This window comes from Xyrauchen texanus, chromosome 11, assembly GCF_025860055.1.
Source record: "Xyrauchen texanus isolate HMW12.3.18 chromosome 11, RBS_HiC_50CHRs, whole genome shotgun sequence".
NCBI classification, from domain to species: Eukaryota; Metazoa; Chordata; class Actinopteri; order Cypriniformes; family Catostomidae; genus Xyrauchen; species Xyrauchen texanus.
This window is the reverse complement of record NC_068286.1, coordinates 42,356,861-42,382,317: the sequence shown is the minus strand read 5'-3', so window position 1 is coordinate 42,382,317 and position 25,457 is coordinate 42,356,861. Positions and strand designations below refer to the sequence as shown.

The window sequence follows — 25,457 nt, the reverse complement described above, 5'->3', positions numbered from 1 at the left end:
CAGTCTCTGCAGATTTGTGCTTTACAACATCAGGTAAATCAGACCTTTCCTGTCTGAACATGCTATGCAGCTCTTGGTCCAAGCTCTGGTCATTTTAAGACTGGACTACTGTAATGCTCTGTTGGCTGGCTTTCCTGCTAACACAATTAAGCCACAGCAGATGGTCCAGAATGCAGCAGCACGTCTGATCTTCAATCAGCCAAAAAGGGCTCATGTCACCCCTCTCTTGATTTCACTCCACTGGCTACCAGTAGCTGCCCACCTCAAATTCAAGCCTTTAACTCTTGCTTTCAGGATAGCCAATGGAACCGTACACTCTTACTTCAATTCACTTCTTCATGTCTATGCTTCAACTCTCTCTCTGCGGTCTATGAATGAGGAATGTCTGGTGGTCCCTTAACAAAGAGGGTCAAAGTCTATTTCACGATTGTTCTCTTTCTCTGCTCCTCCATGGTGGAATGAACTTCCAACCTCCATATGATCTGCTAATTCCTTCTCAACATTCAAGAACCAGCTGAAAACACATCTGTTATGTGAGCACTTAACCAACCCACACTAATTGCACTTTCTACTGCACTTAACCTGCACTTAATGTACAAAAAAACTTAATGTCTCTTTCTTTTGTGCTAGCATCTTTACTACTCCAGCCACTGTGAGAACTTTGCACTCCTTTACTGCAGATGTTAAACTTTGTATGACAAATTGCTTGCTATGTGTCTCATTTGTAAGTCGATTTGGATAAAAGCATCTGCTAAATGACTAAATGTAAAATGCCAAAAAAAAGTGCCACAGAGCCAATCAATAGCATTTGTACAATGAGTGTAAAAAAATTAGAAAAATATTTACTTCAGAATTTTCTTGAATGAATATTAATACAGTTCACTTGTATGATCTGCAGTTCTAAAATGTATGCATATAACCTAACTCAGAGTGTGAGTGTTTCTGTCTCTGTCTGAGTGTGTGGGTTCTAGCTGTTAAAAGTGTGGGAGTGATGCTGATTGCTAAGTGCTTCTGAGAGCCAGCTCTGTTATTAAGCTCTTATTGTGCTGAGGTGGCTTTGATGCCTTCTGAGTGAGGTATGGCAAGTCTGAGTGGGTGAACCACACCCTGGCATGGCAGACCTTTTTTTTTTTTTTACCTTTTATTTTTTACATTCATCACAGAAACAGAATGCACGAGTCCTGTTTTAGGGGCAGGGTTACGATTAGCATCTATATGAATTATAATTAGCTTTATATAAAAAGGGATGCTGTCATTTGGAAAGCAAATAAACTGCTACCACTTAAGTGCTGCTTTTACTCTGTTTTTCTTCCTAATCTCCATTTGCCAAAGCAGATCATTGTGCGAAGCTGCTTCAGCAACTGGCTGCTCCAGCACGTTTACACATGAAACAGCTACATTCCACTGTTCATACGTTCTTATCTAAAACTTTCCTCCCAGAGCATTCAATCGCTTGAGACTTCCTCCGTTAACGGGTGCTGATCCGGCTTCATTCTACCCAAGTTTTACTACAGCTTTATTCAAACTAATTAATTATTTAATTTTGCAGCTCCATTGTGCACGATCCATTCAGCGATTCCATTCGATGTCACCTTCCAACATGACTATTATGATTGTTCTCCCTTTGAAGGGTCCTTCGGAGCATGATCTATTAAATTTAGAACTCATGGGCAATTATGCAGTAAACAAACACTTTCCAAATGACCGCTACTCTAATTACTCACTGCCACACCAGCAGAACCCGCTATGACATACATTTCACCTCCTCACAGCACCCAAGCTCATTGGAGAAAACACCTCATACACCAGAGCTTGGGGAGGTCAGCACGAAAGCTGGAGAAACTGAACATGCAGTGCCAGCTGAATCCTGGGCTCTGATTCTCCAGGGTCGAGTGGAGCATTCCCTCCTCACAAAAATATAGCTATGCAACACTTCACCTATGCAAGACGTACATCATACAGCAGGTGGCGGTAATACTCCTAAGGAATTAATTGCCACAAGTGAATTAATAATTCAATATTCAGAATTCAATAATGTTTGATTACAAGTCCATTCTTCCCGCAATCCATAGGCAATGCAGAGCCAAAGTCTTCTACTTTTGCCCAAATCATTGGATTACAAACACTTAACAAGCTCTACCATAGAACCTAACTGATGCATGAATTGGCATTCAGCAACCTGTCATAACATTGCAAACATTTTACATTTACATTTATGCATTTGGCAGACGCTTTTATCCAAAGCGACTTACAGTGCAATTATTACAGGGACAATCCCCCCGGAGCAAAATGGAGTTAAGTGCCTTGCTCAAGGGCACAATGGTGGTGGCCATGGGGTTAGAACCAGCGACCATCTGATTAACAGCCCTGTGCTTTAGCCACTACGCCACCACCACTCCATTGCAAACAGTGCAACGCGCCATCCAAGCGCCACAACTGTGGAGACTTTCAGGCCATGTGACAACTCCCACTACACCGCAAAACAGTGCAATGCATCGTTCATGGGCCACAACCATGGCACCTTTTTCAAGCCATGCGTCTAAGCATCCACGGCCCTACATTGTGCCACCCATACAAAACAAACCATTACCCACCTAGTGATCGATACAATTGGGCCATTTAGGTCTTCCCTAAATATTTCACCATAAGCCAGCACCACTGCACCAATCAATTTAATTCGAACATAGCCTACCATACGCCCTCATGTTGAATGCCGTGCTTGACAACTCCACCCATTTCATTTTTCAGAGTGAATTCTCATTTATATGCAGCATAAACTTTTCACACGAAACACAGGCTCATCCAGTAAACACTGTGTGGTCCGTTTCACGGGAGCTCCTTTAAACAAATCAGCATTAATTCACATCTTCAAGAATCAACTGTTCTACCATTGAATGCCGTGGGCCCACGGGACCCAGCAGCCTCGCAGCTCCTAGCAAGCTCAGCAATAATACAGCTAAAACTTTCCCAAGTTAAGCCTAATTCTTCTGCAGATGCCACGCTCACCATGTCTCTCTCAACAAGCATTCTTACAAGCACATTTCAGGTGTCTAGCAACACCTAATCATTGGGAAATTCAAAAACAAATCTCCCTACATGCAGTCAGCGCACCATCCGTCCTCAAAAAATATTTCTCCGCTCCTATGGCTCTGTTTTTTCCATGCAACCCATTGTATGCATACTGCATAAACCATTCTCACATGAATCAATTGAGTCCTGTGATTGAAGAGTCATCCCAATCAAATCGCAATATTCATGGGCCACCTGAGCGGATTCCCGTGTGAGGCCGCCTCCACCTCAAACCCATTCCCCTCTTCACCTTATTGTTAGCACACTTCCTCTAATACAGAGGTCTCAATCCTAACCCCTCTCAATCCACTGTTCATCGATGACAAAATTAAGCAGTTTCCTGAGTCTGGTTCCAAAACACCTCTAATCCATTCCAACCAAATCTGGCATCCCAAAACATTCCTTCCATATCAGCGCTGCAAACCCAGCTACCCACAAAGGCCTGCCCGAGCATCAAATACACACATTGGGCCACTGATCATATAACAGATTTCTCAACTATATCCGTTCTAATCATCTCCACATCAGAAATACAAAACAAGCCCTCATCATCTAACCACAAGGCGTTCACAATGAGGGTCAGTCATCCAGGCCAGCCCCACCGTTTAGATGCTGTGGTGGCCCCGCCATCCAGTCCGGGAGCCCCCCTATCTGAAATTGCTGGACGGGCCCCCCACAAGCACTCAAGGGCCCTCCCGTTCGAATCGCAGCAGGGGGTTATTCCATTCGAAAGCATGTATGGTAACTCACATTAATCTAGGAGACTTAAGGTTAGTCTGGGCAGCTGGAATTCATGCCTCTGTCCGGGGCGACCCTGCCCTTCCATGGTGGTGCCCCCGCATTAGGGTATAATGATTCCTCCAGTGCAAAACAGCTCTCGTGGAGCTCATTTCCCTGCATCCGATACCACCACCGTCCCTTCAGTGTTTCAACCTGCATTCACTCTCCAATCTCTACCTATCCTACACCTCCCAGTTTCCTATACCCCGACTGGCTCCCTGTCCAGTTTATATGCTTCTTTTGGGGGGTAATCAAGATCGGGTCAAGTCTCAAGCCTTGAACCCTTCACCCCAGACAGCGAGCTATACGTGTTTACACTATCCTTAAAACAGGATTACATTAACTTGCAAACTACTGAAGTGTTAAAATAGCAATCATTCCCCTTCCCCCAAACACACTCATCTCTCAGCTGTAAAAGTAATGAAGATGTTGAATATGACAGAATCTCACCTCTCTTTACAATTTCTCACTTCGACTCTCTCTTTTCCACTTTGTAAATTTCTCTCTCACATCACATAATCAACAATCTGTCTCTCTTGCTTACTTTCTCAATATCAGGCTCTGAATTTATCAAATTTTCAGACTGGATTCTTTCAAGAACGGAGTTCCTACTGAGGTTTGAAGTAGGAGGGTAAATATGTGGTCAGAGCTCTCTGACTTTAATCTCAGGCCATGAGGTCTGTATACAGTGGCTAAGAGAATGTGTTTAAGAGGACAAGTTAAATATTTAAGGCGCCCAAGGCTCATTGATGCACGTGAGGCTAGTCCGTCTGGTCCGATCCCACAGAAGAGCTACTGTAGCACAAATTGCTGAAAAACGTAATGCTGACAATGATATAAAAATGTCAAAACAAACAGTGCATTGCAGATTGCTGCGTATGGGGCTGCATAGCCGCAGACCAGTCAGAGTGCGTGTGCATTGTATGCACTATGGGAAAAAGGCAGGCATGCAGAAGCAGTGTGCTCAGGGCAATGTTCTGCTGGGAAAACTTGGGTCTTGCTATTCATGTGGATGTTACTTTGACACGTACTAACTACCTAAAGATTGTTGCAGACCACGTACATCTCTTCGTGTCAATGGTGTTACCTGATGGCAGTGGCCTCTTTCAGCAGGATAATGTGATCTGCCACACTGCAAAAATTGGAATGGTTTGAGGAACATGACAAAGAGTTCAAGGTGTTGACTTGGCCTCCAAATCCCCTAGATCTCAATCAAATTGAGCATCTAAAGTATAGGATGTGCTGGACCAAAAAGACCGATCAGTGGAGGCCCCACCTCACTATTTACAGGGCTTAAAGGATCTGCTGTTAATGTCTTGGTGCCAGGTAAAACAGAACACATTCAGAGGTCTTGTGGAGTCCATGCCTTGAATGGTAAGAGCTGTATTGGCGGATACGAGACAGACCAACACAATATTAGGCAGGTGCCGTTAATGTTGTGGCTGAACAGTGCATACCCTTGACTTGATATAATCCTGTGTAACAACAGATGCAAGTAGTCTAATTCAAAAACTTCAAAAATAATGACAAATTATTTGGCTGGCTGTTGTCTCAGTGTTGGAACATATTAAGAGGTATACTGTAACAAAGATCCAGTTGAAGTCGGAAGTTTATATACACCTTAGACAAATACATTTAAACTTTTTATTTTTTATTTTTTAATCATAGAACACATTCCCTGTCTTAGGTCAGTTATTATCACTATTTTAAGAATGTGAAATGTCAGAATAATAGTAGAGAGAATGATTTATGTCAGCTTTGATTTCTTTCATCACATTCCCAGTGGGTCAGAAGTTTACATATACTTTGTTAGTATTTGGTAGCATTGCCTTTAAATTGTTTAACTTGGGTCTTTTTTAAAGGCCAAAATTCCAGCAACTTATTTTGAGAAGCTTGTGGAATTTTGGCCTATTCCTCCAGACAGAACTGGTGAAACTGAGTCAGGTTTGTTGGCCTCCTTGGTCGCACATGCTTTTTCAGATCTGCCCACACATTTTCTATGGAATTAAGGTCAGGGCTTTGTGATGGCCACTTCAATACCTTGACTTTGTTGTCCTTGTGGCCACTTTGGAGGTATGCTTAGGATAATTGTCCATTTGGAAGACCCATTTGCGACCAAGCTTTAACTTCCTTGCTGTTGTCTAAAGATGTTGCTTTAATATATCCACATAATTTTCCTTCCTTATGAAGCAATCTGGTTTGTGAAGTGCACCAGTCCCTCCTGCAGCAAAGCACCCCCCCCAACATGATGCTGCCGCCCCCATGCTTTACAGTTGGGATGGTGGTCTTCAGCTTGTAAGCCTCACCCATTTTCCTCCAAACATAACAATGGTCATTATGGCCAAACAGTTACATTTTTGTTTCATTAGATCGGAGGACATTTCTCCAAAAAGAATGATCTTTGTCCCCATGTGCACTTGCAAACTGTAGTCTGGCTTTTTATGGCAGTTTTGGAGCAGTGGCTTCTTCCAGACTTTTAGGTTATGTTGAAATAGGTCTTGTTTTATTTGGATATAGATACTTGTCTACCTGATTCAGCATCCAGCATCTTCACAAGGTCCTTTACTGTTGTTCTGGAATTGATTTGTTCTTTTCGCACCACAATACATTCATCTCTAGGACAGTATTTCCCAACCACTGTACCGTGGCACACTAGTGTGCCATGTAAGTTTGCCAAGTGTGCTGTGGAAAATTATAAAATTCCACAAAATAAATAAATGCATGAAAAATTTCAGGGATCCAAACTCCTCACCTTTCAGAGAAATTCTCAGTTTTGAAACCACAATTGGTCACTTTTGTGATTATGAAGAGCAATGATTAATGTGCAAAAGTGAGTGATATTTATACGCATTAAGGGTCTTTCACATGACTCGCATCAGTGCTGCAGAATACATTGAAGTCTATGAAGTGACTTCACTTTACACCAAAGTGCTTTTCACACACACATTTCAGCTTCACCAATAATGTCTTTGAGAGTACTAAGCAACAATAAATATTTAAAAACTGTACAAATTTATGAAGAGACATTGAATGTCTCATAATTTCTTTTAATGAAATATTTCCTTATCCTTTACAAATATCAGAGACCCCAGTTATTGAACTAATTTAAATTCACCAAGAAAAGGCTTAGACCTAAACATAAATGAGTCCTTTTATTCTTTCTGCTATCAAAGCGACTACAAGCTTTTTTCACTCTTCTAAATACATGTTTTCAATGTTTATTGTGCACACCTCCCGCTTTTTACGCTGTAAATTTGTAAAATCACCCCTCTGTGACGCTTTCTGCAACTTTTGTCATGTGGAGGGCAATGTGGCACTTGACGCTGGACTCAGCTTCCAGAACCAAATGAAAACTGCCACGAGAAGTTGTCTGTCTGAGGCAAAGACATAAAATCTAATGACAATTGCCTCAGCATCAGTCTCCCTTGATGCGTTTGATTACGCACAGGTGAGCACCCCGTTTAAATCGATGAGGACCAGGCGAAGGTTTTGAGTTGTTGATTGAATTCTGTTCAGTTCATTTGTTACGTGTTTTGTTCATATTTTAATCATGTTTTTTATATTTTTTTATATTGCATTGTTCATATGACGTGGTACTTTCAGGCTTTTTGAAATTACTCCCAAGGATGAACCAGACTTGTGGAGGTCCACAATTTTTTTATGAGGTCTTGGCTGATTTCTTTTGACTTTTCCATGATGTCAAGCAAAGAGGCACTGAGTTTGAAGGTAGGCCTTCAAAGTAACTTCAGTAAACTTCTGACCCACTGGAATTGTGGTATAGTCAATTAAAAGTAAACCAATCTGTCATGTCATGCACAAATTAGAACAACTTGCCAAAACTATAGTTTGCTAATATTAAAGTAGTTAAAAAAATGAGTTTTAATGACTTCAACCTAAGTGTATGTAAACCTCTGACTTCAACTGTAAACATCTAATATTTTATATCATATTAAGACTACCGGTCTGGAATGAGGAACAATTAATCTGTCTCTATCTGCTCTCAACATAAAAGGTGAGCCAAAGAACTCTTTACTCCATTCAGAACACTTAGAAAAATGACCTCATGTTGGAATGTTCCTGTCTGGAATGCTACATGGCTAAAGCTAAGCAGACAGAGATAAAGCCACAATATCAAGTGCAGGGAATGCAGAGCTTTCTGGAAGCAGAGGACATGTCAACAGTAGCCAGAGATAAGAGGGTTATTTTTTCCTGTGTATTTCTTCCTCACATTTGCAGACACAGTTAAGTGCAGCTATGTGTGAATAGAAAGCATGCAGGGTGGTTATGTGGTATTTTGGGCACTCACAAATCTGAGATAATAAGAGACTGGCATGACGTCATGTTTAGTGGGCTGTTTGTGTGTGTGTGTGTGTGGGGGGGGTTAAGTGGTTTACGAGTACTTTTTTAGGTTACAAAACTGGTAATTACAAGGGAGTAATTATGCAATACATTTGGTTTATGAGGACAATTCTAGTGTCCCCATAATTTAAATTGCTTAAAAAAAAAACATACTAAACGATGTTTTATTGAAAATGTAAAAAACAGAACGTTTTTTGTGAGCATTAGGTTTAGGGGTAAGGTTTGGTGATAGAATCTATAGTTTGTACAGTATAAATATCATTATGTCTACGGAGAGTCCTCATAATGATAGCTGCACCAATGTGTGTGTGAGTGTGTGTGTGTGTGTGTGTGTGTGTTTTCAGCAACACTCAGGGTGTGTATTGTATGCCAAGATCTTACTGAGGAAAACCAGCATAGCTTGGTTTTAACCCAGCTACTAATCAGGAGGTGCAAATGTTACTTTCTAGAGAAACCTTGAAATATGTGTTGTTGTTTTTTTAAATAAATAAATAAAAATAAAAAGCCATTTGTTTTTAGTCAAAAAATCATGTAAACTCAATTTAGCCCTTCAGGTCATTCTAAAATGTTATTTAACAGATGCATTTTATAAATAATTAGATACTTACTGTAGGTGTTTAACAGCATATTGTGTAATGATGGAAAGATCGGATAATTTTACTGACTTGGATCTTTGAATCTCGTTCAGCAAAATGAACAAATCTTTATTCAAGTAATTTCGTTCATTAGTCATGTGACAGCTCTACAGGAAATAGACTTGATTAGTTTACCAAGTTTAAAAGTTTGGGACTGGGCTTGAATTAAAGGCATTTTGCTTTATAAATGTTATTTTCCCCATCATTCAGAAAGTTTAATGTTTCTGCTAACACTTTATTACCAGATCCAATATTATGGGGGGGGGAATCATGACAGAAACATTCACAAAGTTATACATTGCAAGTAATCAAGAAACAAAAACTTGTGACCAGAAATGGGTCAAAAATACAATCTAACTAACTGCTTGTATTTAAGGAAGGTTGGGAGTAATAACTCATTTCTGTTACCAATACAGGGTCTATTCAGCTGTCACGTGTTAAATTAATGAAAGACACATACCTGAAGTCTTGGGAGGTGAAGTAATCATTTCTGTTTCCTGTACAGAGCCTATGCGGCTGTCCACCGTCAAATGAGCAAAACACAACCACGGACTTTGCACATGCATGATGAACAAATGAATGAATCACTCTCTGTGACTACTCGTTCTTTCGTGTCATTTAAAAAAGAAAATCTAAACGGACTAATCGTTCATTAATGATTTTTCACTAATATTGTGTTTTGGTGTGCTAGTGTTCCCATCATGCTTCTTAACTAGCTTAACCAGCAAAACATTCATCGTCAACCAGCTTCACCAGAAAAACCATGCTGGTCGACCAGCTTCATTACCTTGGATTTACTGGTGAACATTATGGGTATATACTGGTCTACAGCATAACTGAACCAGCTTGGACTAGTATTGAAATTCATTCTGGTCTAAACGGGTCTTTTCAGCAGGGATACAGTCCAATAATCGAATGGCCAGCTCTACTGGATCAATCCATTCTTACAGTAAGTGCCTTGCTCAAGGAAACAATGGTAAAGGGGTTCTCTCAGTACATTTACATTTATTCTTTAGCAGATGCATTCTTCCAAAGTGACAAATGATTATTTACACAAACAAAAACAAGCAATTGATCTTCAAGTTGACATGTCACTCTTACATTCCTAAGCTGGTTTAAGCTGGTCTAGCTGCCTAACCAAGCAGCCCTTCAGTTGGTCTAGCTGGTCTCCCAGCCTGACCAACTGACAGCTTCCCAAAACTCCTCTTCAACCAGCCAAGAGACCAGCCGAACCAGGCTGGGAGTCCAAAAAAGACCAGCAAACCATCTTAGGCTGGTTTGAACTGTTGTTTTAGCATGTTGGAAACCTCAAACGTTTGCATTATAAACCTAGACCCTTAACAACTAGGTTAGCACCAATTTAAATGTTTTTTAAGACAATGTCTAACCTTGGGCTTTATGTACTGACTGGACCCTTGCAGTTCTGTCCCTTAGGGTCACATGTTGTCTCGGTGCCTTGGTGTTTTTTTCAGTTGAGATAACCAAGAGACCTGGCTAGCTGCTGAGACTAAACACATACTCACTGTCACTCACATTAGCACACACACAATCATATTCTATTGCAAAGGTCAGCTATGCGTGAAGAGAATATATTTGGACATCTTTGATCTGGAGTAGTCAGAGGTGTTACTGATGTGGGGTATTTGAGGCTCAGTCTCCACAGCAGTGTAACAGTTCAGTGTTGCATTTGTGACAGAGGTGAAAAACTCCAGTAAAGGCACTCTCTTTGACTGGGACACTGTCACTTCCCAATCTAATTGCACAAGTAGATTCAATAAATGTCAGATTTATGAGTTCAGACCTCAAAGACAATAAATGATTCACAGCAGGAGAAATTTTTGGATTTCAGCCATAAGTGTGAAAGATTGTGAGATTGAATGTTGCTTGACTGACAAATATTAAATATAGCAATCAAAAAAAAAATTATTATGTTCTGGTGAGTTTGTCGGTTTGTTCTGTTCGTTTTGTTATTTCTCTCCCTAATGTGGAACACTGATCACACCACTAATTAGCGCGCTAGTAGCACCTGTCTCTCCACTAATTCACTGCCCATTTAAGCCCTTCGTTGTGTCATGTTCTTTGCTAAATTGTTGTTTGGTGTTGAAGTAACTCACCTCGCTCCCTCTGCCTAGTTGGTCCTGTCTAGTGTTTTTGTATTGGTTGCCCATCTCTGGCCACGTGTCGGGAGTGTGGTTGCCTTCCAGAGCATTCTGTGAGGAGCTGAGCAAAAATATGTGTTTTTATGAACTGTTAATCTGCATTTAACTTGTGATTTGTGTGAAAGAGAATAAATGTCATTGTTGTTGTAATGCCTAATTTCACCTGGAAAGTGCCATGATGCATACAAGGAGCAACATAAAAAACATGTAGCAAAATAGTAAACATTCTAATGTGATTCTGTGAGACTAGAACTTTTTGTAACTAGGTTACAGTTAGTAAACATAAAGAGAGGTCACATAATCATTAAGTTGCTCACAAGATTTTTAGGGGGTTAAAAAGCCCCCATAGTCTAAAAGTGCCTACAATTCATACATGCAATAAGATGGCAGTGTTTTCGTAACATCATTTTAAAAATCCTTTATAAAAGGTTACAAACAATTTCTGTGGTGTTTATCCTTAAATGCAAGACTGTTCTAAAAGAGACAATTTCATTATGATAGATGAAACGATGACAAAACTGTCCTGCATCTACTGTACTATCCATCTCAGAATCCCACCAGACCATGGCTGAACCTCTTCTGTGGAAAAACATTTTAAAATTTAATGAGAGCATTGCATACCACTTCAATAGCGCTCCCATATCCCTCCCTGTGTCTGCCAAAGCAGCTGAATTTATAGGTAAAGATGGACCAATGCTTTTTGTATTGTATTTGTATCAGTTGTTTAAATGATATCTTGTTCCAGATCAGATGTATGATCATTCCATTCATGATGTGCATTGTGCACAACCTTTTAGCTAAGAGAGAGATCTAAGGATCAGGGTCACTGTTTCAACCAGACAAGCCATTACACTTGTTTGGTTGTTTGTTTGGAAAGTTCCTATAACATTTAATAAAATAATCTTTTAATAAAATCTTAAGCTTTGAGGATATTCTACCATATGCAAACATATTATATGCAAATAGGCAATGAGTAAATCTGAGCTAATAATCATACTAAAAACAACTAGATTATTTGTGTAATAATACCCTCACCGTGACTATGACATAATAATGATACACTGGCACTCTGTTAGTCCTACATCCTCTAATATACACAATACGCTAAGATACACAGAAGTTCTGAGAGTGGAAATAAAGGCTAAGGTGTTATTATAGATCACCATAGCTCCAGTCTAATGCAAACAATGCTGTGTGATGTAATTTTTCTTGTTATGAATTTTTGGTCTAGATTGTGAGGTGTGTATCAATCTAATATTTGTAAGACCTGCTGTATGACTCTGTTTTAATATGTGGGTCAAAAGGTAGGGAAACCCACCATAACACCACTAAATAATTTATCGTGTGCTGTGTGTGTGTGTGTGTGTGTGTGTGTGTGTGTGTGTGTGTGTGTGTGTGTGTGTGTGTGTGTGTGTGTGTGTGTGTGTGTGTGTGTGTGTGTGTGTGAGAGAGAGAGAGAGAGAGAGAGAGAGAGAGAGAGAGGGGAGAGAGAGAGAGACTGAAATTCCTCAATAGCAGACTTGTTATACTGAATACTCCTGTTAATTATATTGAAGTTGGTTCATTGGAATTATTATCTTCCTGGCACAGGAATGATTTTGTCCCATATGGCAAGTCAAACATTTGAAATAATTGCCTAAATTGCCTTTTTAAAGTGCACTAACTTTATATGTCAAACTGATTGATACAACACTTCAGTGCGGTGTTTTTTGCCCTTGAATGGCAGAGATGACCTCTGTATCTCGCATCACAGTCTGCGATCCCCTGAGCCCGCGCGCTGATTGAAGTGTTCTAGTTGCCATGACTACTGAGAATCTGCAGCCAGGGACAAATACGCGGTGCTGCTCTCCATCACACACTTGAGCGCACAGACTCTATAGGATACGCTATTAAAAACTACTCTTCCCAGAGAAACAAACAAGCGAGCGATAGCCATTGGACGATCTCTGGATAAAATCTATATTCCTGGACAATCCGATCGCGCTCTTGACGCGCTCTTACACGCGCGCACATGCATCGCATCGTTATGAGCATGCAAAACGTATATGATGTTGCGTTTCCATCTCCACCTATTCTCGGAGCCGACACGGAAAGGCGTTTCTTCTTGTGTGAAGTGTCTGTTTTACCGCAATGGTATTTCAGTAGCTCTCCAGTTCCACACGAGAGCTACTGACCCTAGAGAAAAGGGTGGTGCCGCGCACTGACACAGTCCATGCGCGTTCACGCGTTTATCTGGAGCCGACTGAGCAGACAAGAACCGAGCAGAGCAGGTGTGCGCTTCTAGTGCTGGATTCAGACCTCCTCTCTGTCATCTCTGACTTTGATGGACTTACATGCGGCGCGTTAGTGCGTAACTACGGGCTCTTGGTTCTGGTGGATGACTTCATATGCGTGTTTATTGCTCAGGGTAAGAAAAGATTGTTGTTCCACGGTGACACTGCCAGAATTACTGTAGCGTAGATTGAGTTGACAGAGTTTGGGGTTTTACAGCAGAGCGCTTTATGGATTTAAAGGCATAGCGTTGCAGATGCGCTGCATTCCAGAGGGAAAATTCACTGGCATAATACAGAATTCAGAGGCACAAAGCCATTCAGAAGCAAATTTTTCAGATATATTATAGAGGCAAAGAGGAACTTAGATACAGAGGGACTTTATAACATATATATATATATATATATATATATATATATATATATATATATATATATATATATATATATATATATAGGCCTATATATTGCTTCTCAATTGGTTACCAGTTACAGTAGCGCATTCTGAGTGGGTTGTTTTACACAAGGATTCCAGCTGTTGTTTAAGATGTCTCTCTCTCTCTCTCTCTCTCTCTCTCTCTCTCTCTCTCTGTCTGTGTGTGTGTGTGTGTGTGTGTGTGTGATTCTGATGTGCTGATACTGTAACAAGTGTAATCAGAAGTAAGAGAGTTGTCTGCTTTGCCCTAATTCCAATGCATTTGGCGTGTGGATTGAGTTTGTGCAGAGAGTGAAACTGATTACCCGTAACTCAATCTAGCGTGACCTTCCACAACAACAAAGAGCGCTTGTGTCGCAAAATCCAGCGCCAAAATCCTTTGGCTTAATTGATTAACATAACAATTAAGCGGCTTGTCATTACCAGCTCATTAGTGATATAATGACTGATCTGTGTCCTCACTCCGCATCACTGATGATAGTCAAATCTGTGCCTTTGTAGTTAGTTTCATCACTCCCCAACGATGGGATTATTATGATTCATTGAGATTGTGTCCTTGTTTCTATTAAACCTCTAGTTTCTTTATAGTTATATTTCTTCCTTGAGTCCATAATTATCTGATTAAATTATAATTGTATGCACTTAAACAACATTTAGCCTTTTTTCAATTTCAAGTTGAATTGTGTATTTTTTTACTAATAGAAATAAAAAAACTGAAATATTTAGGGGTTTTACATTTTATTTAGTTAAAGATTACTCAATTCAATGGGATTGAGTTTTGTTGAAAATGAAATTGAAATGCTTAACACTTAAGATTGTTTTCTGGGTGTGCAATGCAGAGTAAATCTTAAATCAAAATGTTGTTCACAATAAAGCTGCTGTCTAGAACTTTACATGTGAGAGCTGGCAATAATGTTCAGTAAAGAAAGATGAGTAACTATTTAGTAGGTTACTTTTATAATCTTAGAAAAACTGTTTATACGGATTGAAACAGACAACAAAAAGTCCTGTTTGCCTCTAATATCGGCCTTATCAGACCTATGCTAGTTTTAAAAAAGACTTAATGCTAATATTGCTCTTTTGTACACAATATCTTCATATTGAGTAATGCACTGAAGTGGGAATGTACAGTAATGTAGCTATGTATTGTTTAAGAAGTGATGCACAATATAGTCAAATCTGATGATCTGAGGCCCTTTAATCTCTTGTGAACAGTACTGTATCTGTGTGACTATCTGTCTGATCAGTCTGGTGACATGTGTATAGGATGATGTAATGACGGAAAATCATGCTTGCTGGATTTCACAGCTGTCAGGGCCTCTTTCGTTCTCTTTGATTCTTTCCTTAAATCACTATCTCTTCCTTTTCTATGGCTATCTGTATTACGTAATTATTTGAATACTGTTCTCGTGGCTGATAAACCTGGGGGAAATGGCATGGCAGGCGATGCAGTTTCACCACGAACCTCACATTCAGCGATGTGTGTCAATATATTGTAAATATCTAAAGTAAGAGACAGAGACTGATATCAGCAGCATATAGAGATATATAAAGCCCTGGAATAATTATATAAATATCAAATCCCTCAATGAATTGAAAGCTCTTCATTTCCAAAAATTACTCAAATTAATGTGCTTACAGGAATAGTTCAAATAAAATTCAATTCTGTAATGATTTACTCACTGTCAAACCAGTATAACTTTATTAGACAGAATGTCCAAGCTGCTCATTTCCCTAAAGTGAATGTGTATATGGGTGTCAAGCTCCATAATGGACAAAAGCACAATAAATTGAGTCTTTATTATCGCTTTTTTTGAAGAACTGACAACAATTTAATTTGTTAAAATTCTTGCCTTGTCAAACATGGTCACAATTCACTTTCATTGTATGGGATCAAGTCATGTTTCTGTTAGAAAGCATGTGTACAACACAAGCATGAGTAAATTATGAAAGAAGTTTCATTTTGGTGTGACCTGTCCCTTTAATTGCAAACTTACCAGTATGCAAAAAAGTATAATAGTCTCTTTCTTTTAATTTTACAGCATGTGACGCAAGAGAATGCTGATACTAAACACAAACCTTTTGATGTCTGCATCATAAAAATGAAGGAGTGTGCACAATTTCTCAATTTTAAGACGGCCCTCAAGGAAAACCCCTTTGGCAAATGAATCTCTCTCTCTCTCTGAAGTTACGGTACTTAACATTAATTCCTCATCATTCATATTTAATGCACACTTTATGGCTCATTTTCTGTCTTATGAGCTCAGTGTGTACAGTCTATAAAGTTTGGTCTCAAGCAGTATGTTCTAAGCAGTTTTAACCACCACGCAAACCACGCAATTGCGTGGGGCCCCAGACATCAGGGTGCCTCCGCCCCAGTAGGAAAGTGCCACAAAAATCGATTGAAGCTGCGTTCACACTGCCAGCGACAAGCAGCGACAAAACAACCTCATCTAATTAATTTCCAATGAGAGCTGGCGACTTCTGGCAACACGAGCGACGGCGACCGTTGGCGACCGGATGTGGCCATGTTCAGCGACAAATTCTTTACTTTATGCAAAAGAAGAGCGACTTTCTGGAGCGACAGCCAATGCAAGAGAAGATGGTATAGCTCACGTGATGCTAATATTTTAATAATAATATTAATTGTATAGAAACAGTGCTGTTTAGCCTCTCCATACACACCATTAGCGAATTAACCGGTACGTTTTTAGACACAGTGTAAAAAAGTTTAAAACATCTGTTTCAATCAAAAACGTTCTGTTTTATTAGTTGCGCTTCATGTAGATCCAGATTCTTCTGCATCAAGCAAAGTTTCAAAAAATGATAATAATAATAATAATAATAATAATAATAATAATAATAATACTGTATCAATTTATAATGACAAACTGGACAACAATAAATAAATGTTGGCTTATAATAATAATAAATAAAAATGTAATTCCAAAATGTTAGCAAGTGCTGTAGGTTTTGCACACCCTGTTCATAAAAATAGTTCTAAAAATATATGCAGGTAAATGTTGTTTTTTATCACTGTATTGTGGAAAACTGGAAAACATGCATTCATTAACTTTAACTAGATTTGTATATTTCAGAAAATAAAATGTCATCTTTTGGGCCAGTTGATATTCCAGTCCAGCCCTGGCTGAACTCCGGTATTTATGCTGTCAGTCATATTGGTTCTTCGGAAAGAGGGCGGGGAGCAGCAGCTCATTTGCATTTAAAGAGACACACAAAATCAGCGTGTTTTTGATTCCACCTAAAAAGAGGCATTTACAACATGGTATAATAAATGATCCGTGGGGTATTTTGAGCTGAAACTTCATAGACACATTCTGGGGACACCTGAGACTTATATTACATCTTGTAAAATGGGGCATAATAGGTCTCCTTTAAAATCAATTGTATGTAATTTTTTAAGCCCCTGGTTGATCGGTTGCTTGGGGCTTCAGAAATCGTAAACCCACCTCTTGTTCTAAGAAAACATAACTTGCAAGCATGTGTAGCCTACACCAGAAGGTAAGGACTTCTGTGACACATAAACCCATACCCAGACAAATGCACTCTGTGCCACTGTTTGAAAAAAGGCGTGAAGTGCTAAAGAAAGCATATCTGTAAACCCATCACTGAGTGTTTGTGTGATGAGCTCGGCATGCCTGAAACCAAGGTGCCTGTGTACATTTTTCTAATGTTTATTCTACAGATTATTCACCACTTACACCCAGAGAAACTCTATATGCAGGACAGAGAAGCATATTCAGAAGAGACAAAGAAATGTATATTTTTTTCATATATTACAAACCCAAATTCAAAGTCCTACTTGAAAAACTGACCCGAACTCGGTGGACCTCTAACGTGAACCACTCTGAGAGCACTGACAACAGTGTATTCATGCGTTAACAGTACCCTGAACAATATGTCACCCCTCAAGCAGTTTTTACTGAGCTTTTCCTTCCGTAGGGTAAATGGAAATATACATTGATCAGCCACAACATTAAAACCACCTGCATAATATTGTGTGGAACCCCCTCGTGCCACCAAAACAGCACCAACCCGCATCTCAGAATAGCTTTGTGAGATGCTATTCTTCTCACCATATTTGTACAGAGCGGTTATCTGAGCTACATAGACTTTGTCAGTTGATGAGAGAGGTCAACAGAGAATGGCCAGACGGGTTTGAACTGACAAAGTCTACAGTAACTCAGATAACTGCTCTGTACAGTTGTGGTGAGAAGAACAGAATCTCAGAATGCTATTCTGAGATGCTGGTTGGCGCTGTTTTGGTAGCACATAGGGGACCTACACAATATTAGGCAGGTGGTTTTAATGTTGTGGCTGATCGGTGTATAGCATTGTCTGCTGTATCAGCCCAGAGATATATGATTATATGTGTGTTTACTCCACTCCAACGCTTTAGATGACCTCTATTTCTCCCAGATGCATCAGAAATTTAATAAAAGCACAAAACCAAAATTTCAAGCAGAATTGTGTGTTATTTTACTGGATTATTTGTATTAGCCTGAGCTGCAGATATTTATGCTTCTTATAAGTGTCCCTGCATGTTGATTTCAGACACAATGAAGAAGATCCATGAAGTTCTCATGTTTGTATGTAACCGCTTTTAAAAGCCACTAGTAACTCAAAATCTCAGCTTTTGTTTAAGCGCAGCAGTTGATTGACAGGTGAGGGGAGGCTTCACTGTTGCAAAGATGCATACAGGATGGATTAGCCTTAACACCTCAATTGCGATGCGTTCATATGCGTTTTTTCACCATATTCCTATGTTGTTTTTGTGATCCAATCACAAAAAGTTTTAGACCTGTAATTAGCGCTGACCACATGTGATCGGATCTCCCAAAATGCATCTTAATACCAGGTGTAAACGGGGTCACTGTGAACTGATTATGCAAATTAAGTAACATAAATAAATGGATTAGGATCAGATTCCATCTTACCCATACTTGTCTTATATCAGTGTGATCTCTCCTTCAGATCAGCCCTCATTTGTATTGTCCCAGACTGATCATTTATCAAGCTGCTGGAACATTTTCTCACCATTACATCATCTGTGTGCGTAGTATCAGTTTGCAGCTTGTTGTGATAGCACAGTCATCCCTGGCATGTACAGGAGCTGTGATCGTGTCCTTTTTCATCAAGAGCTGACCAGCCAGCAGGCCGCCGTAACAGAGGTCATGTCACACATCACTTCAAGCTAAACCAATGCACCCACCCATTTACAGACTCCTGATTTTTTCAACTTCACACAGGGTGATACAGATGGTAAAGAGTGAATTGGACTAGAGATTTCATTCTCCAAAGTATTTGGACTGACTTATTAAATTAGGGTTTACATTGGTTTTATTAATGGACTAGAGTGGATGTACATTCAGTTAGCATGCATGATATTAGATCTAATTTTAGACTCCTATGATATACAGTATGTTACAGAATCTTAAATGACTGTCTGGTTACTGCTAAATCAACCTTTGGAATAAAAAGTTTTGAACCCAGAAATTGCTTATGAAATATTACTAAATTGTGAGACATGAGCTATAGTTGTAGTATTTCAGATGTCTAAAAGTTGTTCTGTCGTTAATTCGTCCCTGTATGTGTAACGGGAGACAGCTGGTATATGATAGCTGAGCGGTATGTGTAAACCTCACTTCCCTTAAATCAAGAGGTGCACTAGGGACTGACGCTAGAGGCTGTAGCCTTTAGCCTCCTTATTAGCATGCCCACCTCCCATGTCGGCTGACGCCGGTTCGAATCCTGCTCAGAGTGGGTCGAGCAGGACCGGTTACAGTGGTGCCGTGACCAGGATGGGAGTGAGGTTTAGGGGGGTGAGTGTATCGGAAGCTAGCTGGTACATGGTAGCTGTGCTGTATGTGTAAACCTCTCTACCCTTGCCTCAAGAGGTGCAGTAGCGACTGGCGCTAGAGGCTGTAGCCTTTAGCCTCCTCGTTAACATGCTTGTTTCCCATGCCAGCTGATGCCGGTTCGAATCCTGCCCAGAGTGGTTCAAGCAGGAACGGTTACAGTGGTTCCGTGATTAGGATGGGTGTGAGGTTTAGGGAGGTGAGTGTAATGGAGCCAGCTGGTATGTGATAGCTGTGCAGTATGTGTAAACTTCACTCCCCTGGCCTCAAGAGGCACACTAGCGACTGACGCTAGAGGCGTCCTCGTTAGCTCACCCGCCTCCCATGCCAGCTGACACAGGTTCGAATCCTGCTCAGAACGGGTCAAGCAGGACCGGTTACATATGCATGTTTATGTGTACATATTGGACAGACCTTTTCTGCCAATTTGCATGGACAGCTGCTTACAGTAACAGCAAAAACTGCTGCACACTCACAAATTAACAGACATTAACTGAAGTCGAGCCAGCACAGAGCAGAATTCTTCATCAGCAGTTGAGTCTGACTGTGTTTTGATGTTTTGATGGATGTGACTCTTAAATGCTGTGTTAGTAGATCAAACACGCACATTTCTCAAACTGAACAACACCTTCTGCCCTGTTGAACATCAGGTCCTACGATGAAGTCTCTCTTTGGGACCATGATTTAAATGTTAAGAAAAATGCTTGACACTTTAAAGCGCTTTATGGCTTGTTAAATTTAGCTGAAGTCAGTGAGCAGCTTACAGCAGATGTGAAGAGGTTGGGCCATTGAGTTAGACATGACAGGTGGAGCCATGCAGACCACAGAAGGGATCTTTCTAGCTACCACAGAAGCATGTCTGACTACGAAAATAGACTTATCCGTTCTCTCTCACTTCTCCTCTCTTTTACTGTCTAACTCTCCTGTATCCCAAGAGTGGTGCTTTGCTCTGGATGGTAAAACTTGACAAGTAGCCTGAATCCTGCAGAAAAGGTCAAAATAAAAAAAAAAAAAACAAGGCAGCGTAGGAAAAGCAAAAAGATGCTGTGCTGACATTTGTTTGACTGATGTTTTTCCTTCTTGAATTATAGCCAGTGCAGTTCATATGAAGGTAGGATCATGACCGTTGCTTGTTCTTGACTTTGGTTTCTGAATATCTCTAAAATGTGAAGAGTTCATGTTCTTTGCAGTCAATACTTCAGCACACAAAACTAATTTTGGTCAGCACAAACCATGCTTATCCTCACTGCAAGTGAGACCATATTTCATGTGATAATGGTCATATTATCTTTTACCTTGAAACAGGTAGTTTTGTTTATGTTTGCATGTCACACAGCTTCTACCAAGTGACAGACAAATTTGTGCCAAAATAATGTCAGAAATGGACACACAACCTTTGAAGTCAACCAGGGGAAGATTTAGTTATGGGCGACATGGGTAGCTTTCGCCCAGGGCGTCATACAAGCTAGAACCACTACTAATAGCAGCCACATCACCCTGGAGCTCAAGACTGGTTGCCTACTGAAGCTAAGCAGGGCAAGGCCTGGTCAGTACTTGGATGGGAGACCTCTTGGGTAAACTAAGGTTGCTGCTGGAAGTGGTATTAGACAGTCCAGCAGGGGGTGCTCACCCTTTGGACTGTGTAGGTCCTAATGCCCCAGAATAGTGATTGGGACACTATACTGTAAAAAGGCACCATCCTTTGGATGAGATGTTAAACTGAGATCCTGACTCTCTGTGGTCATTAAAAATCCTACACTTCTTGAAAAGAGTAGGGGGTGTAACCCTGGTGTCCTGGCCAAATTCCCCCCCACTGGCCCTTATGGCTTCCTTATAATCCCCATCCATTAATTGGCTGTATCACTCCACTCTTTCCTCTCCATCAATAGCTGGAGTGTGGTAAGGGTACTGGCACACTCTGACTGCTGTTGCATCATCCAGGTGGATGCTGCACACTGGTAGTGGTTGAGGAGAGTCCCCTTTTCACTGTGTAAACTGTTTGAGTGAAGTTTCAGAAAAGTGCTATATAAATGTAATGTTCATTCAACGTTCACTATAGTCAACAACAAAAAATATGGGAAGCTTCCTCCTCTCTTTTAAAAACTGATAAGCCTATTTGTTTTGATATCCTAACTATGCATAATATGGTTAGTTAAAATGTGATTTTTTTTTTTTGTTGTTGTTTTTTTGCTCTTAGCATTGTATAAGAACCACTTCTTTTTGCCATAAATTCAATAATATACAGATTAGTGTTTGACTATTCATTGTGTGCCTTTCATTGGCTGATTCTTAAAGTATTGCATTTGGTGCCCAAACCAGAATATGTAGTTGCTTCCTTGCATTACCTTGTCATTGATGTCAGTTACCATCTGTTAAATCAGAACTTAAAGGCAAGTATATTCTTTAATTAAAAAACTGTAATTTCAAAGGTGTGGCTGATGATTAGGTCAGCACAGTGCAAGTCATGCTCATATTGCTGCAAAAGTTGCAGTGAGTCTCTCAGGGAGGATTGCAGCATTTTGGTCTGTGCTAAGTGAGAGCGATTGCCCTCATGTCTGTAATCTATCAGAACAGACATGTGTAGTGCTTTTAAACTGTCATCGTAAAGGAGTAAGTGCATCTCTCTTTCAACCTAATTTAATTTAATTTAATTAATTTATTTTTCTTTCTTTCTTTCTTTTTTAAAATGCTAAATATTAGAGGTAATAACTTTTACATTATTTCCAGAATTGTTATTTTTATTAAGCAGGTTTTTAATTAAAATTACGAACAGTTTTATGCGTTAATGTTTGGTTTTAGTTATCCAGAGCAGTGAGCGTTTTTTCTCTTTTTCTGTCAATATTGTTGCTTGATTTTCTATTACTAATCGATGTAACCCGTGGATAAAGAAATGAATAAATTCCATGTTCTCCCTTTTTAAATTTCCCCAATATTATTTATAGCATTTCTACTGCATTGTGTTTGATGCGCTAAAAACCGATGAATGTATATCATGAGCTGGTATGTTCACTGAATTTCTCCAAACTACTGGCCAACTCACGAGTTATTAGTTTGAATCAGTCTGATGAACACAGCAGCTGAATTACTGTATGTCTGATACACCACAAGTCTTTGCTCTCTGTCATGACAAAATGAAACGTGAACTATTTTGTGTACAAAATGTGTAGTCAGTCATGTTGTTCAAATGATAAGTTAATATAGGTCATTTTTTAAATAAATGGTTTTATCATTTTAACAAGATATATATATATATAGGGATGTCCTGATACCGTGCTCATGTACTGTTTCTCGTACTCATAAAACTGCTCTGATACCAAAATCTATACCATCTGATGTACGAATGTCATTACGTAAACATTTAGCCCGCAAATTAAAATCACGTTATGTCCTTGTGAGATTATTTAACCACAAAAGCTGAAATTGAATGAGATAAATATATAGTTTGCATGTAATTCAAATGTGAGCCCTTCTGAATGTGTGGAGACAGTGTTGTGCTGATGCCGACTGCTCATACCTTTTAAAGCTCTTCCAAGGCTCATACAGGGAAAACACCATCATGAGCATCACAAGCTCTGTTTAAACAGAGTGCAAATTCAGATTGTTGCACGAGGCGTATACAGAGTACACACTTATTTAATTAAATAGCAGCCTTTTGCGGTTAATAATCACTTAGAGTCAGGTAGCAACCGGCTTTTCCAGTGTGGGAAGCTGTCGTCATAACGTCAGAGTCAAAACAACACAGAAACACTTCAAAATAAAAGCTCAGTCAAAATTAAAGGTACCTTTACAGAAAAAAAAGAATGACTGACATACTGTATATCATTAATGTAAAGTGTAATGTAATATTCACTGTAATACTACTACTACTAATAATAATAATAATGATAATAAATCAATAGTAATTGTATTATACTCAAGCAGTAAGTAATCTGTGATGATAAGCAGCACTTTATTTGACAAAATATAACTCCAATGTTGTATTTTGGATTGTGCTGTGGAGGCTCTGTACATAATCACTTCATTTGATAAAAATAATAATATTATGTTGACAATTAATTGTTATATTTTTATTCGATTAATGTTTTAGTGAATTATTAAACACCATTTTAATGATAAAATTGAAATACATTTTTCTAGAAAAAAAAAACAGGTATCGGACACTGTATCGGCGAGTACCAAAAATGAAGTATTGTACTCGTACTTGTTCTAAAAAAGAAAAATAGTATCGGGAAATCCCTACATATTTATGTGTGTAAGTGTGTGTGTGTGTGTGTGTGTGTGTGTGTGTGTGTTATATTTATATATATAAATACTGTATATATTACATGCATATATTAAGTCCAATCCGGCCCTCAACCTAAAATTAGTTTGACATCCATGTGCAAGAGTTTCGTGAATAAAGCCCATTGGTAGCATAAAAGTTGAAATCTATATTTTATTTGTTCTTTTATTAGGGACAATGCAGAATAACATTGCTACATAGAGTTTCAAGCAGCAGATGCTCTACATACAGGCCTGTTGCTGTAGGCTAATTTGCAACCCCAGTCCCTGGTTAGGCTTTTTAAAAATAAAAAATACTGCAATTTAGTATATGAAAAGAAAACTAAAGTAAAACAACAAAAACAACAACAACAAAAGTAATGTCACAAAAGCTGTGTACAGCCATCAGTGTTCACAAACCTGCTTTTGTTTAAACCATTTGTTTAGGTTTTTTTGGAAAATGTCCACTCTGTTTGTAATTTTAGTTCAACTGGTAGTGTGTTCCAAAGCAGTGTACCTCAAACAGAAAATGTTTGTCCAAATTTTGTTTTTCTCGTCTATGGTCCCAGTTATGATTTGCTACGCCTCTTGTAGTGATCCCCTTACTATTTTGTTTTGTTATCAGTTGGCATATGAATTCTGGAGCAAGATTGTTTACCCATTTAAAAAATCATTTTAATAAGAGAAAAATGTATAACATTTTTAAAACTAAGTAAACTGTTTTCATTTCTTGCCCATTATGTTTAATGATTGTTTATATAATGACATAGCTGGTTTGATAGTAAATTGAGAGGCCTGACTCCAGACTGTCACACAGTAGGATAAATGTGAAGAAAAAAAAATATATTGCATGCATATATAATTTTATAGCTTTAACATATAACATATATAGCTTTAATTGATATGGTCTAATCATAGGAAAACAATTCAGGTTTGTTCTGATGGTTCTACACATCCTCTTTACATGCGCATAAAATTTTAATTTAGAATATAAAATAACACCTAGATATTTAAAATCATGAATTGTCTCTATTGCCCTTTGATCGATCTTAATTATAAAAACCATCCATTTCCCTCATTCTGATTGAAAGAATATATTGAAACAGTTTTTGTTCAGTTCAGAGTCCGTTTACAGTCCTCTCTTGTATCTGTCTGCATGTACAGTGTCTCCGTGAATTTAAACATTATTTGAATTGCATAAGATACAAAATACTACACCAAGTGGCCTCTGCGAACAAATGATATGCTAGACCTTTTTTCAGAACTAACTTCACTTTTCTTGGATGTATGATGTCAGTTTCCCTTTATATAGGTGCCTCGGCATAGCAACCATAAGTGTAGTTCATCAAAATATAAACATATTCCACTAAGTTTGACAACCAGAAAGTGTCTGACATTATATCTATGGTTTAATCATTTAAAAACTAACAAGCCTCTTTTTGTGAAATGTTTTGTTGAAAAATGTGCTTTTGCTGTTATCTGTGCCACTTGCTTTAATATTTTGTTATTGAATGCAGTGGAATTCATATGTTTTCAAGTGTGGCATAAGTGTCTAAATACTTCTTGGTTCCACTATTTGTGTGTGTCTTTATCGTGTTATTCATGTGTTC

General features: G+C 39.0%; 1 protein-coding gene across 9 annotated transcripts in view; it reads left to right on the top strand.

The window, feature by feature from the left end:
- The window catches only part of LOC127651753 (sorbin and SH3 domain-containing protein 2-like), a 113,059-nt gene that overhangs the window by 6,009 nt on the left and 81,593 nt on the right, over positions 1 to 25,457 (top strand). For 2 of the 9 annotated variants that reach the window (XM_052137749.1, XM_052137747.1), the window contains exon 1: positions 12,911 to 13,409. The exons of 1 other annotated variant lie outside the window; for it this stretch is intronic. The gene's annotated coding sequence lies outside the window, so the exon portion shown is untranslated. Of the gene's footprint in view, positions 1 to 12,859; positions 13,410 to 25,457 lie in introns of those variants that run through there. 6 more of the 9 variants (XM_052137750.1, XM_052137751.1, XM_052137754.1 and 3 more) reach the window with 6 other exon arrangements.